The sequence below is a fragment of the Peromyscus leucopus genome, chromosome 16_21 (assembly GCF_004664715.2).
Source record: "Peromyscus leucopus breed LL Stock chromosome 16_21, UCI_PerLeu_2.1, whole genome shotgun sequence".
Taxonomy (NCBI): Eukaryota; Metazoa; Chordata; class Mammalia; order Rodentia; family Cricetidae; genus Peromyscus; species Peromyscus leucopus.
In genome coordinates, this window is record NC_051084.1 from 9161633 (window position 1) to 9174009 (window position 12377).

At 40.5% G+C, this 12377-nt stretch overlaps 1 protein-coding gene across 8 annotated transcripts in view; it reads left to right on the top strand.

Moving 5' to 3' along the window:
- LOC114686366 (H-2 class I histocompatibility antigen, L-D alpha chain-like) overlaps positions 1 to 12377 on the top strand; it is a 293638-nt gene that overhangs the window by 92620 nt on the left and 188641 nt on the right. The window lies entirely within an intron of this gene.

Here is a 12377-nt window from a genome sequence, read left to right on the forward strand (position 1 = left end):
AAATTTTTAATAATCAAAAAAAATTAAAGACATAATCCAGGGACTGCAGAGATGGCTGAGGGGTTGAGAGCACTTGCTGCTCCTGCAGAGGACCCGGGTTCGAATCCCAGCACCCACACCATGGCTCACACCATCCATAACTCCTGTTCCATGGCTTCCACTGTCCCTGTGGACACCAGATAGACACATGGTACAAACACATACAGCCAAGAAAAACGCCCATAGACATACAAGTAACATACCTCTTATAAAATAGATTGTGGGAACACCAGAGATGGAAATTACTTCACCCCTGCTCCAGGTTCCAGCCCCTGCAGTTTTCCCTTCTACCTTTGTGACCTAGAGTCAGGAGCTCCAGGAACTTAGCTGAGATGTTTGAAGGCCAAGAAGGTGACAATCTCTGTCCTGATGCAGCCATGTTTGTCTTGTGAGGGATGGTGACTTCCAGTGCCTGGGATCAAGCAGACATTCATACCCAATAAATGTTTGATGAATGAATAAAAAAAATAGGATCATAGATCAAAGACAGAAAGGCAGGTGGAGAGGGAGGGAGGGCTTTGCTGAGGGGAAGCTCAGGTGACTCTGACCTCAGTGTGAGGGGACCTGGTGCTGCACTGGACACACCAGCATGTGGCCTGAGGTTGTATTAATCAAGGGAGCTTCTGTAGAAGAGGGAGATGAGGGTGTGAATTTTCCTCTAGACTGAAACATCCCTGCTGGAGCCAGGAGGAGCTGATGAGGCTCAGGAAACACAAGAAGCTACAGGTTCACGGAGCAGACACAATGCAGCACTTCCCTCTCAGTGTTAAACCAGCTGCAGTTCCTGAGGGAGAGGAGACTGTTGAGTGGAGCTGCTGGGAGCTGTGCAGGGGACTGCAGTGATGTAGTTGTGTGAGTGACATGCACACTGGGGTGGGTAGCTCAGTGGTTATCCCCCGAGTCACCCAGGCTCCTGTGAGTGACCAGTGAGCTCAGGGTTCACCGAGCTGACCCTGGATGGATGTTTTCCTTGGTCAGCTGTCACTGTCTCCATCTGGGGTGGAGGAAATCCACTCCTCAGGCAGGGGACACAGCAGTGGCCATTGTGATCAGCCCCCAGTGTCTGTTCCAGATGTGAGATGAAGTCCTGTTTCTAAGACACACTGGGAAGTGATAGAGAGTTGCTGGTCTCCTGGAGCAAGTGCTATGGTGGGAAGATGCCTGTGATACAGTGTAAGGGAATCAACAAGGATAGATTGTGTGGGGAGGTGGAAGGCAGAAAGGAAGGTGTCCAGAGTGCAGGGGAGAGGAACAGGGTAAACAGGGTAGAGTGCTATTGTTTTTTTATATTTATTAATTTTTTTAGTGTGGCATTCTGACACATACATGGTTTATTCCTGGCCCTTTCAAAGTAGAGTCAGGTAGATATCTTTGAGTTCAAGTCTAGCCTGGTCTACATATTGACACCATCTCAAAATTATTTTTTTAATTATGTGTTTGTGTTAATTACCTTTCTGATGCTATGATAAAATACCATGACCAAAACAACCTTTAAAGAGTTTGTTTGGGCTACAGCTCCAGTGGATAAGAGTGCATCACGGCAGGCAAGCAGTTCACAGAGCTGCAGGCAAGGTGGGGCAAGCAGGAAGCTGAGACCTCACATCTTCAGTTGCAAACAGGAAGCAGAGAGAGCAATATAGAAGCAATTGTTTGACTCTTTTTTGTTTTTCTTTTTTTGTTTGTTTGTTTTTTTGTTTGTTTGTTTTTCGAGACAGGGTTTCTCTGTGTAGTTTTGTGCCTTTCCTGGAACTCACTTTGTAGACCAGGCTGGCCTCAAATTCACAGAGATCTGCCTGGCTCTGCCTCCCGAGTGCTGGGATTAAAGGCATGCGCCACCACTGCCTGGCTGATTGTTTGACTCTCCCAGCCCCTCCCTCCCCCAGAACCATACATTCTCCAGCAAGTCACACCTCTTAAACCTCAACCTCCCCAAATAGCCCCACCAACTAGGGAACAAAGTTCAACTACCCAGCACTGTGGGGAGATTGCTCAGGAAATCCACCACAGTGGACATGTGGTATCCATGTGGGTGTGGTCAGGTGAGTGCAGGGCTCCTGGAGGTCAGAAGAGGGTGTCAGATTCCCTGAGTGTGGGTGCTGGGAACTGAACTTGGTTCTGGGCAGGAGCAGAAGGTGCTCTCTGCATCTCAGCCATCCACCCTGCCCTAAGGACGCTTAAAAAAAAAAAAGATAGGTGTTCAGCATGGTGTCATTCAGCAAAGTGACATGGTGACATCTGAGCAAAGATCCTATAAAATCAGTCTTTGACTTCTTCCTTTCCTATTTATAGCCTCTTGATCTCCTTCAGTTGTCTGATTTCTCTAGTGAGAACTTCCAAACCAATATTGGACAAATATGGACAGAGTTGACAGCCTTGTCTTGTTCCTGATTTTAGTTGAATAGCTTTGTTTCTCTCCATTTAATTTGATGTTGGCTGTAGATTTGCTGTGAATTGCCTTGATTATGCTTAGGTAGGTCCCTTGTATCCTTGATCTCTCCAAAACTTTTATCAAGAAGGAGTGTTGGATTTTTTCAAAAGCTGTTTTCAGCATCTAAAGAGATGATCATGTGGGTTTTTTTTCTTTCAGTATGTTTATTTGCAAGTATTTTGTTGAGTATTTTTGCATCTATGTTCCTAAGGGAAATCAGTGTGTAATTCATTTCCTTTGTTGTATCTTTGTGTCATTTGAGTACCAGGGTGACTGTGGCCTCATAAAATAATTTTTGCAATGTTCCTATGGTTTCTATTTTGTGGAATAATTTGAGGAGTCTTGGAGGTAAAAATTCTTCTTTGAAAATCTGGTAGAATTCTGGGCAAAAATGTTTGGCCCTAGACTTTTTTGTTGGGAGACTTTTAATGACTGCTTCTATTTCCTTAGGGAGTATAGGTCTATTTAAATTGTTTATCTGATCTTGATTTAACTTTGGCAAGTGGTATCTATCAAGAAAATTGTCCATTGCTTTTAGATTTTTCAGTTTTGTAGAGTATAGGTTTTTAAACTATGACCTAATGATTCTTTAGATTTCCTCAGTGTCTCTTCTTATGCCTGCCTTTTCATTTCTGATTTTGCTAATTTAGATATTTTCTTTCAGTCTTATAGTTTGTATAAAGATTTGTCTATCTTGTTGACTTTCTCAAAGAACCAACTCTTTGTTTCATTGATTCTTTGTATTGTTCTCTTTGTTTCTATTTTATAGCTATCAGCCCTCAGTTTGATTATTTCTCGCCAGCTACTCCTCTTGGGTGTGCCTGCTTCTTTTTGTTCTAGAGCTCTCATGTGTGCTGTTAAGTTGCTGGTATGAGATCTCTCCAGTTATCTTATTTAGGCACTTAGCCCCACTTTCATAGTGCCCCACTAGTTTGGGTATGTTTGCATTCATTTTCATTAAGTTCTAGGAAGTCCTTCATTTCATTTCTTTATATCTTTCTGTCTTAACCCAGTAGTTATCCAGTAGAGAGCTGTTCAGTTTCCATGAATTTGTAGACTTTCTGTTGTTTCTGTTGTTGTTGAAATCCAGCTTTAACCAGTGGTGGTCTGAAGGGTGCAGGTGGTTATTTCTATTTTCTTGTATCTGTTGAGACTTGCTTTGTGTCAGAGTATGTGATCAGTTTTGGAGACTATTCCATGAGGTATATTCTGAGAAGAAGGTATACTCTTTTGTGTTTGAATAGAGTGTTCTGTAGATATCTGTTTGGTCCATTTGGTTTATAATATCTGTTAGCTCCAGTACTTCTCTGTTTATTGTTTGTCTCATTGACCTGTCCACCGGTGAGAGTGGGGTCTACTGAAGTCTCCCACTATTGATGTGTGAGGGTCAATGTATGGTTTATGCTTTAGTAATGTTTCTTTTACAAACGTGGGTGCCCTTGCGTTCATGGCATAGATGTTACATATTGAAACATCATCTTTGTGGATTTTTCCTTTGGTGAATATTAAGTGAATTTGGTGAATATTAATATACCTCAACTTTTTTGATTAATTTTGGATGAAGTCTATTGTAGCTTGAGTTTTCCTGCCTTGCCCACAGTCAGGACAAATCTTTGTCACCCGCCAGTCCCACAGCCGCTCAGACCCAACCAAGTAAACACAGAGACTTATATTGCTTACAAACTGTATGGCCGTGGCAGGCTTCTTGCTAACTTTTCTTATATCTTAAAGTAACCCATTTCTAGAAATCTATACCTTGTCACGTGGCTCGTGGCTTACCAGCATCTTCACATGCTTCTTGTGCTGGCGGCATCTGGCCGTCAGTTCTTCTGCCTTCCTGTCCTTTTATTTCTCCTCTCTGTTAGTCCCGCCTATCCTTCCTGCCTAGCCACAGCCGATCAGGTTTTATTTATTGATCAATCAGAACAACTTTACATACAGACCATCCCCCAGCACAGCCAAGTGCAGACCATCTCAAACACCTGCACTCAGGCCCATGGTCCTAATCATCCTCTATGCGGACCTGCTGGGTAACACCACAAAGAACCCAAGAAGGGCTCCCACAGGACATACAGAACATCCCACAGCAGTCTATTTTGTTAAGTATTAGAGTAGCTACCCCAGCTTACTTCTTGGGTATATTTTCTTAGAACATCTTTTTCCAACCCTTTACTCTGCCATTCTTTTTTTCTTTTCTTTTCTTTTTTTTTTTAAGATTTATTATGCATGCAGTGTTCTGCTTGCATGCATGTCTACAGACCAGAAGAGGGCATCAGATCTCATTACAGGTGGTTGTAAGCCACCATGTGGTTGCTGGGAATTGAACTCTGGACCTCTGGAAGAGCTGTCAGTGCTCTTAACCTCTTAGCCATCTCTCCAGCCCAACCCTTTACTCTGAGGTAATGCCCATCTTTAATGTTGAGGTGCATTTCTTGTATGCATCAGAAAGATGGGTCCTGTTCTTGCATCCATTCTGTGAGTCTGTGTCTTTTTATTGGGGCATTGAATCCGTTGATATTGAGAGATATCAATGACTAAGCATTGTTAATCCCTGTTATTTTGTTGTTTGTTATTGGTGTTGTTGTTGGTGGTGGTGGTGGTGGTGTGTGTGTGTGCGTGCTTCCCTTCTTTGGTTTTGTTACTATGAAATCATTTATTTCCTGTGTTTCCATGGGTGTAATTAACTCCCATGTGTTGGAGTTTTCCTTCTAGCACTTTCTGTAGGGCTGGATTTGTGGATAGATAGTGTTTAAATTTGACTGTCTTGAAATAACTTGTTTTCTGAATCTACTGCGATTGAAAGTTTTGCTGAGTACAGTAGTCTAGGATGACATCTGAGGCCTCCTAGAGTCTGCAGCACATCTATCCATGCCCTTCTGGATTTTAGAGTCTCCATTAAGAAGTTAGTTGTAATTCAAATAGGTCTACTTTTATATTTTACTTGTTCTTTTCCCCTTGTAGCTTTTAATAGTCTTTCTTTTTTCTTTATGTTTGGAGTTTTGATTATTATATGGCCAGGAAACTTTTCTGACCCAATCTGTTTGTATCTTTGTAGACTTCTCCTTCTTTAGGTTAGGAAAACTTTCTATTATTTTGTAGGAAATATTTTCTGAGGCTTTGAACTGGGTTTTTTCTCCTTCTTCTGTTCCTATTTTCCTTAGATTTGGTTTTTCATAGTGTCCCAGATTTCCTGGATGTTTTGGGTCAGGTATTTTTTTAGATTTAACATTTTCTTTGACCAATGTGTCTGTCTCTTCTATTGAATCTTCAATGCCTGAGATTCTCTCTTCCATCCCTTGCATTCTGTTGGTGAACCTTGCATCTGTAGTTCCTGTTCACTTACCCAGATGTTCCATTTCGAGAACTCTCTAAGTTTGTGTTTTCTTTACTGCTTCTGTTTCCAGTTCTAGGTCTTGAACACTTTTATTGTTTCCTTTAATTATCTGTTTATTTTATTTTTTTCTTGGTTTTCCTGATTTTCATTAAGGGATTTAGTCTTTTTCTCCAATTTTTTGTTTTATTCCCTTGATTTCTTTAAGAAAGGAATAAGTCAAAGTATCTTTATTTGCATATGATATCATGTTATACAGAAGAGAACCCCAAAAATTCGACCAGGAAACTCCTACAGATGATAAACACCTTCAGTGATGTGACTGGATACAAGATTAATTCAGAAAAATCAATAGCCCTCCTAAATACAACTGACAAACACACTGAGAAAGAAATCAGGGAAACAGCATCCTTCACAATAGCCACTAACAATATAAAATATCTTGGGGTAACTAAGCCAGGCAAGTGAAAGACCTGTGCAATGAAACTTCAAGGCTCTGAAGAAAGAAATTGAAGAAGATGGAAAGATCTACCATGCTCATGGATTGATAGGATTAATGTAGTAAAAATGGCCACCTTACCAAAGTCAATCCACAGATTTAACAGAATCCCCATCCAATATTTTATGTGTGGTGATATATTGTGTGTCAAATAAAATTTACCTGAAGATCAGAGAACAGAACAAGACACTAGATTAAACATAGTGGCCAGGCAGTGGTGGCACACACCTTTAATTCTAGCACTTGGTAGGCAGAGATCTGTCTAGATCTCTGTGAGTTCAAAGCCACCCTGGATTATGTGAGATTGACTCAGTCTAGGAGAGAAACAGCCAGGCGGTGGTGGCACACACCTTTAACCCCAGTACTTGTGAGTAACACACTTTTAATCCCAGCACTAGGAAGACTGAGACAGGAAATAATATGGCTGGACGGGACAAGGTATATAAGGTATGAGGAGACAGAAACTAGAGGTCTTTTGTGAGAGTCTTTTGGCTGGGGATGCAGAGGCAATCAGTCAGGCTCTTTCGGCCGAGGAAGCCATTCAGCTGAGACCTTTTGGCTGAGGAGGCCTTATGGCTTAGGCTGTCTTTTGGTTGAAGCATTTTGGCTTGGATCTTTCGGCTGAGGACACAGAGGCAAACAGTGAGAGGATTTGTGGAGTTGGTGAGACATGGCAGTGGCTGGTTCCTTTGTCTCTGATCTTTCAGAATATACCCCAATATATGGCTCTGAGTTTTATTAAGACCATTTAAGAATTCATGCAACATTTATGGACCTTCATATCAAAAAATAACAAACCCAGGATAGATACAATAAAAAAGATTTCTGGAGGTATCACCATCTCTGATTTCAAGCTCTACTACATAGTGTTAGTGATAAAACATCATGGTATTGGTATAAAAACTGACAAGTTGATTAGTGGAATTGAATCAAAGACCCAGACATGGACCCACACACCTATGGATGCCTGGTTTTTGATAAAGAAGCCAAAAAATACACAATGGGAAATAAAGAAGGCATCTTCAACAAATGGTGCTAGTCTAACTGGGTGTCTGCATGTAGAAGAATGCAGATAGATCCATAGTTATCACCTTGCACAAAACTCAAGTCCAAGTGAATCAAAGACCTCAACATAAATCTACATACACTGAGCCTGATAGAAGAGAAAGTTGGGACATCCTTGTGTACATCAATACAGGAGATAACTTCCTAAACAGAAAACCGATAGCCAAATCAAACAATCCAATTTAAAAATGGGATACAGATCTAAATAGAGAATTCTCAACAGAAGAAATTCAAATAGCCAAGAAGCACTTTAAGAAATGTTCAACAACATTATCACAGGAGTCAACTTCAGGAACAGAACACCACTAACACAGGTACATAGATCGACAATTGATAAATGGGACCTCATGAAATTAAAAACTTTTGGTAAGGCAAAGGACACTGTCAATAGGAGAAAACATCAGCCTATAGAATGTGAAAAGATCTTCACCAACCCCACATCTGACAGAGGATTGATTTTCAAAATATATAAAACCTAAGAAACTAGTTATCAGCAAACCAAATAATGCAATTAAAAAATGGGGAACATCTAAAGAGAATTCTCAACAGAGGAATCACAAATGTCTGAGAAACACTTAAAGAAATGTTCAGCATCCTTAGCCATCAGGGAAATGCAAATCAAAATGATTCTGAGATTCCATCTTACATCTGTCAGAATGGCTAAGGTCAAAATCACAAGTGACAGCTCATGCTGGAGAGGATGTGGAGCAAGGGGAACACTTCTACATTGCTGGTTAGAGTGCAAACTTGTACAGCCACTTTGGAAGTCAGTGTGGTGGTTTCTCAGAAAACTAGGAACCAATCTACTACAAGACCCAGCTATACTGTTCTTGGGCATTTACTCAAAGGATACTCAATCACATCTAAGGACATTTGCTCAACTATGTCCATAACAGCTTTATTTGTAATATCCAGGCCCTGGAAACAACCTAGATGTTCATCAACAGAGGAATGGATAAAGAAAATGTTGTAATTTTACACAATTTCTACTGCCTGGAGGAAGGCAGCACCCAGGAGGACAGGGCTCTAGGGGAATTTATGGAATTGGTGAGTACTATGACTTTGTTATTTGAAGAGATTAGGGAAAAGACACTCACACTCTCTCTTGATGGCTTCCTTCTCTTTTTGATAATTAATTTTGTTTTTATTAAGAGATTTTCTATTCATTTTACATACCAACCACAGATTCCCCTGTCCTCCCTCCTCCACCCACTAGGCTCTCCCTTAACCCACCTCCCATCTCCTCCTCCAAGGCAAGGTCTCCCATGGGGAGTCAGCCGAGCCTGGTACATGCAATTGAGGCAGATCCAAGCCCCTCCTTCCTGCACCAAGGCTGCACAAAGTGTCCCACCATATGCACTAGGTTCCAAAAAGTCAGCTCATGCACTAGGAACGGGTCCCGATCCCACTGCCTGGGCCCCCCCTACACAGTTCAAGCTAAACACCTGTCTCACTTATCCAGAGGGCCTAGTCCAGCACCATGGGGGCTCCTCAGCTATTGGTCCACAGTTCATGCCTTTCCACTAGTTTGACTAGTTGTCTCTGTACTTTTTCCAGTCATGGTCTCCATATCCCTTGCTCACACAGTCACTCCTCTCCCCCATTGACTGGACTCCTGGAGCTCCACCTAGAACCCGGCCGTGGATCTCTGTATCTGTCTCCATCAGTCATTGGATGAGGGTTCCATGATGACAGCCAGGGCATTCAGCCATCCAATCACCAGAGTAGGCCACCTCAGGCATCCTCTCGACCATTGCCAATAGTCTATAGTGGAGTCATCCCTGTGGATTCCTGGGAACCCCCACCCCAGCACTCTGTGTCTCCCTATTCCCATGGTGTCTTCATTTATCATGGTATCTCTTTCCTTGTTCTCCCACTCTGTTCCCGTTCCAGCTCAAACCTCCCACTATCCTAAGCTCTGATCCCCAGTCCCTTGCCCCTCCATCACTCTCCCCTCACCCCAAGTTTGCTCATGTACATCTCATTCATTTCTTATCACTGGGCAATCCATGCATCCTTCCTAGAGTCCTCTTACTAGCTAGCCTCCCTGGAACAGTGGGTTGCAGTCTGGTTATCCTTTGCTTTATATCTAGTATCCATTTATGATGAGTACATACCATGTTTGTTCTTCTGAGCCTGGGTTACCTCATTCAGGATGATATTTTCTGGTTCCATCCATTTGCCTGCAAACCTCATCATGTCATTGTTTTTCTCTGCTGAGTAGTATTCAGTTGTGTATATGTACCACATTTTATTTATCCATTCTTCAGTTGAAGGACATCTACATTGTTTCCAGGTTCTGGCTATTATAAATAATGCTGCTATGAACATAGTTGAGCATGTGTCCTTGTGGTATGATTGAGCATTCCTTGGGAATATGCCCAAGAGTGGTATAGCTGGGTCTTGAGGGAGATTGATTCCCAATTTTCTGAGATAGCACCATACTGATTTCCAAAGTGGCTGTACAAGTTTGCATTCCCACCAACAGTGTAGGAGTGTTCTCCTTGCTCCATATCCTCTCCAACATAAGCTGTCTTCAGTGTTTTTGATCTTAGCCATTCTGTGTGTAAGATGATATCTCAAAGTCGTTTTGATTTGCATTTCCCTGATGACTAAGTCCAACTGGTCCTGGACTTTTTTTAGTTGGGAGACTTTTAATGACTGTTTCTATTTCCTTAGGGGTTATTGGTCTATTTAAATAGTTTATCTGGTCTTGATTTAACTTTGGTATATGGTACCTATCTAGAAAATTGTCCACTCTTTCAGATTTTCCAGTTTTGTGGAGTACAGGTTTTTGAAGTATGACCTGACGATTCTCTGGATTTCCTCATTGTCTGTTGTTATGTCTCCCTTTTCATTTCTGATTTTGTTGATTTGGATGATATCTATCTCTGTCTTTTGGTTAATTTGGATAAGGGCTTGTATATTTTGCTGATTTTTTTCAAAAAAAAAAACCAACTCTTTGTTTTATTGATTCTTTGTATTGTTCCCTTTGTTTCTATTTTATCAATTTCAGTTCTCAATTTGATGATTTCCTGGCATCTATTCTTCCTTGGTGACTTTGCTCCTTCTAATTCTAGAACTTTCAGCAGTGCTGTTAAGTCACTAGTGTGAGATTTCTCCATCTTCATTATGTGGGCATTTAGTGCTATGAATTTTCCTCTTAGCACTGCTTTCATAGTGTCCCATAAGTTTGGGTATGTTGTACTTTCATTTTCATTGAATTCTAGGAAATCTTTAATTTCTCTCTTTATTTCTTCCTTGACCCATTGGTGATTCATTAGGGCATTGTTTAGTTTCCATGTAAATTTTGTTGTTGAAATCTAATTTTAAGCCATGATGGTCCGATAAAATATAAGAGGTTATTCCAATTTTTTTTGTATCTGTTGAGATTTGCTTTGTGACTGAGCATGTGGTCAATTTTTGAGAAGGTTCCATGGGGTGCTGAGAAGAAGGTATATTCTTTTGTGTTAGAGTGGAATGTTCTGTAGATACCCATTAAGTCCATTTGAGTCATAACTTCCGTTAGGTCCCTTATTTCTCTGTTAAGTTTCAGTCCGACAGAGCTATCCAGTGGTGAGAGTGGGGTGTTGAAATCTTCCACTACTAGTATGTGGGGTTTGATGTGCAATTTAAGCTTTAGCAATGTTTCTTTTACAAATGTGGGTGTCCTTGTATTTGGGGCATAAATTTTCAGAATTGAGACTTCATCTTGGTGGATTTTCCATGTGATATGTATATAATGTCCTTTCTGAACTCTTTCAGTTGATTTCAGTTTGAAATCTGTTTTATTAGATATTAGGATAGCTACACCAGCTTGCTTTTTAAGTCCATTTGATTGGAAATTCTCTTCCCAGCCTTTTATTCTGAGGTAGTGTCTGTCTTTCAAGTTGATGTGTGTCTTGTATGCAGCAGAAGGATGGATCCTGTTTTGTATCCATTCTGTCAGCCTGTGTCTTTTTATAGGCAAATTGTGACCATTGATATTAATGGATATTAATGACCAGTGATTGTTAATTCCTGTTATTTTTTGTTGGTAGTGTTGTATGTTTCTCTTTTTTGGTATTTGTTGGTGTGGGATTATCTATTACCTGTATTTTCATGGGTGTATCTAACTTCCTTAGGTTGGAATTTTCTTCTAGTGCTTTCTGTAGGGCTGGATTTGTGGATAGGTATTGTTTAAATCTGGTTATATCATGGAATACTTTATTTACTCCATTTGTGTCAATTGAGAGTTTTGCTGGATATCGCAGTATGGGTTGGTATCCATGGTCTCTTAGTGTCTGCATAATGTCTGTCCAGTACCTTCTCACTTTCAGAGTCTCTATTGAGAAGTCAGGAATTATTCTGATGGGTCTGCCTTTATATGTTACTTGGCCTTTTTCCTTTGCAGCTCTTAATATTTTTTCCTTGTTCTGTATGTTTATTGATTTGATTATTATGTGGCGAGGAGTCTTTCTTTTTAGATCCAGTCTATTTGGTGTTCTGTATGCTTCTTGTACATTTATATGCATTTCCTTCTTTAAGTTGGGAAAGTTTTCTTCTATGATTCTGTTGAATATATTTTCTGTGCCTTTGAGTTTGTATTCTTCTCCTTCTTCTATCCCTATTATTCTTAGGTTTGGTCTTTTCATGATGTCCCAAGTTTCCTGGACATTTTGTGTAATGACTTTTTTGGATTTAGTGTTTTCTTTGACTGATGAATCTATTTCCTCTATTGTATCTCTCTTCCATCTCTTGCATTCTGTTGGTTATGCTTACATCTGTAGTTCCTATTCGTTTATTCAGATTTTCCATTTCCAGCCTTCCTCAGTTTGTGTCTTCTTTATTGCCTCTATTTCAGTTTTCAAATCTTGTACTTTTTCATTCACCTGTTTAATTGCTTTTTCTTGGCTTTCTTTAAGACATTTATTGATTTCTTCCAGTGGTTTTTTTTTTTTTTGTCTTTTCTTTGAATTTGTTAAGAGTAGTTTTCATTTCCTCTTTAAAGGCTTCTATCATCTTCTTCAAGTTGT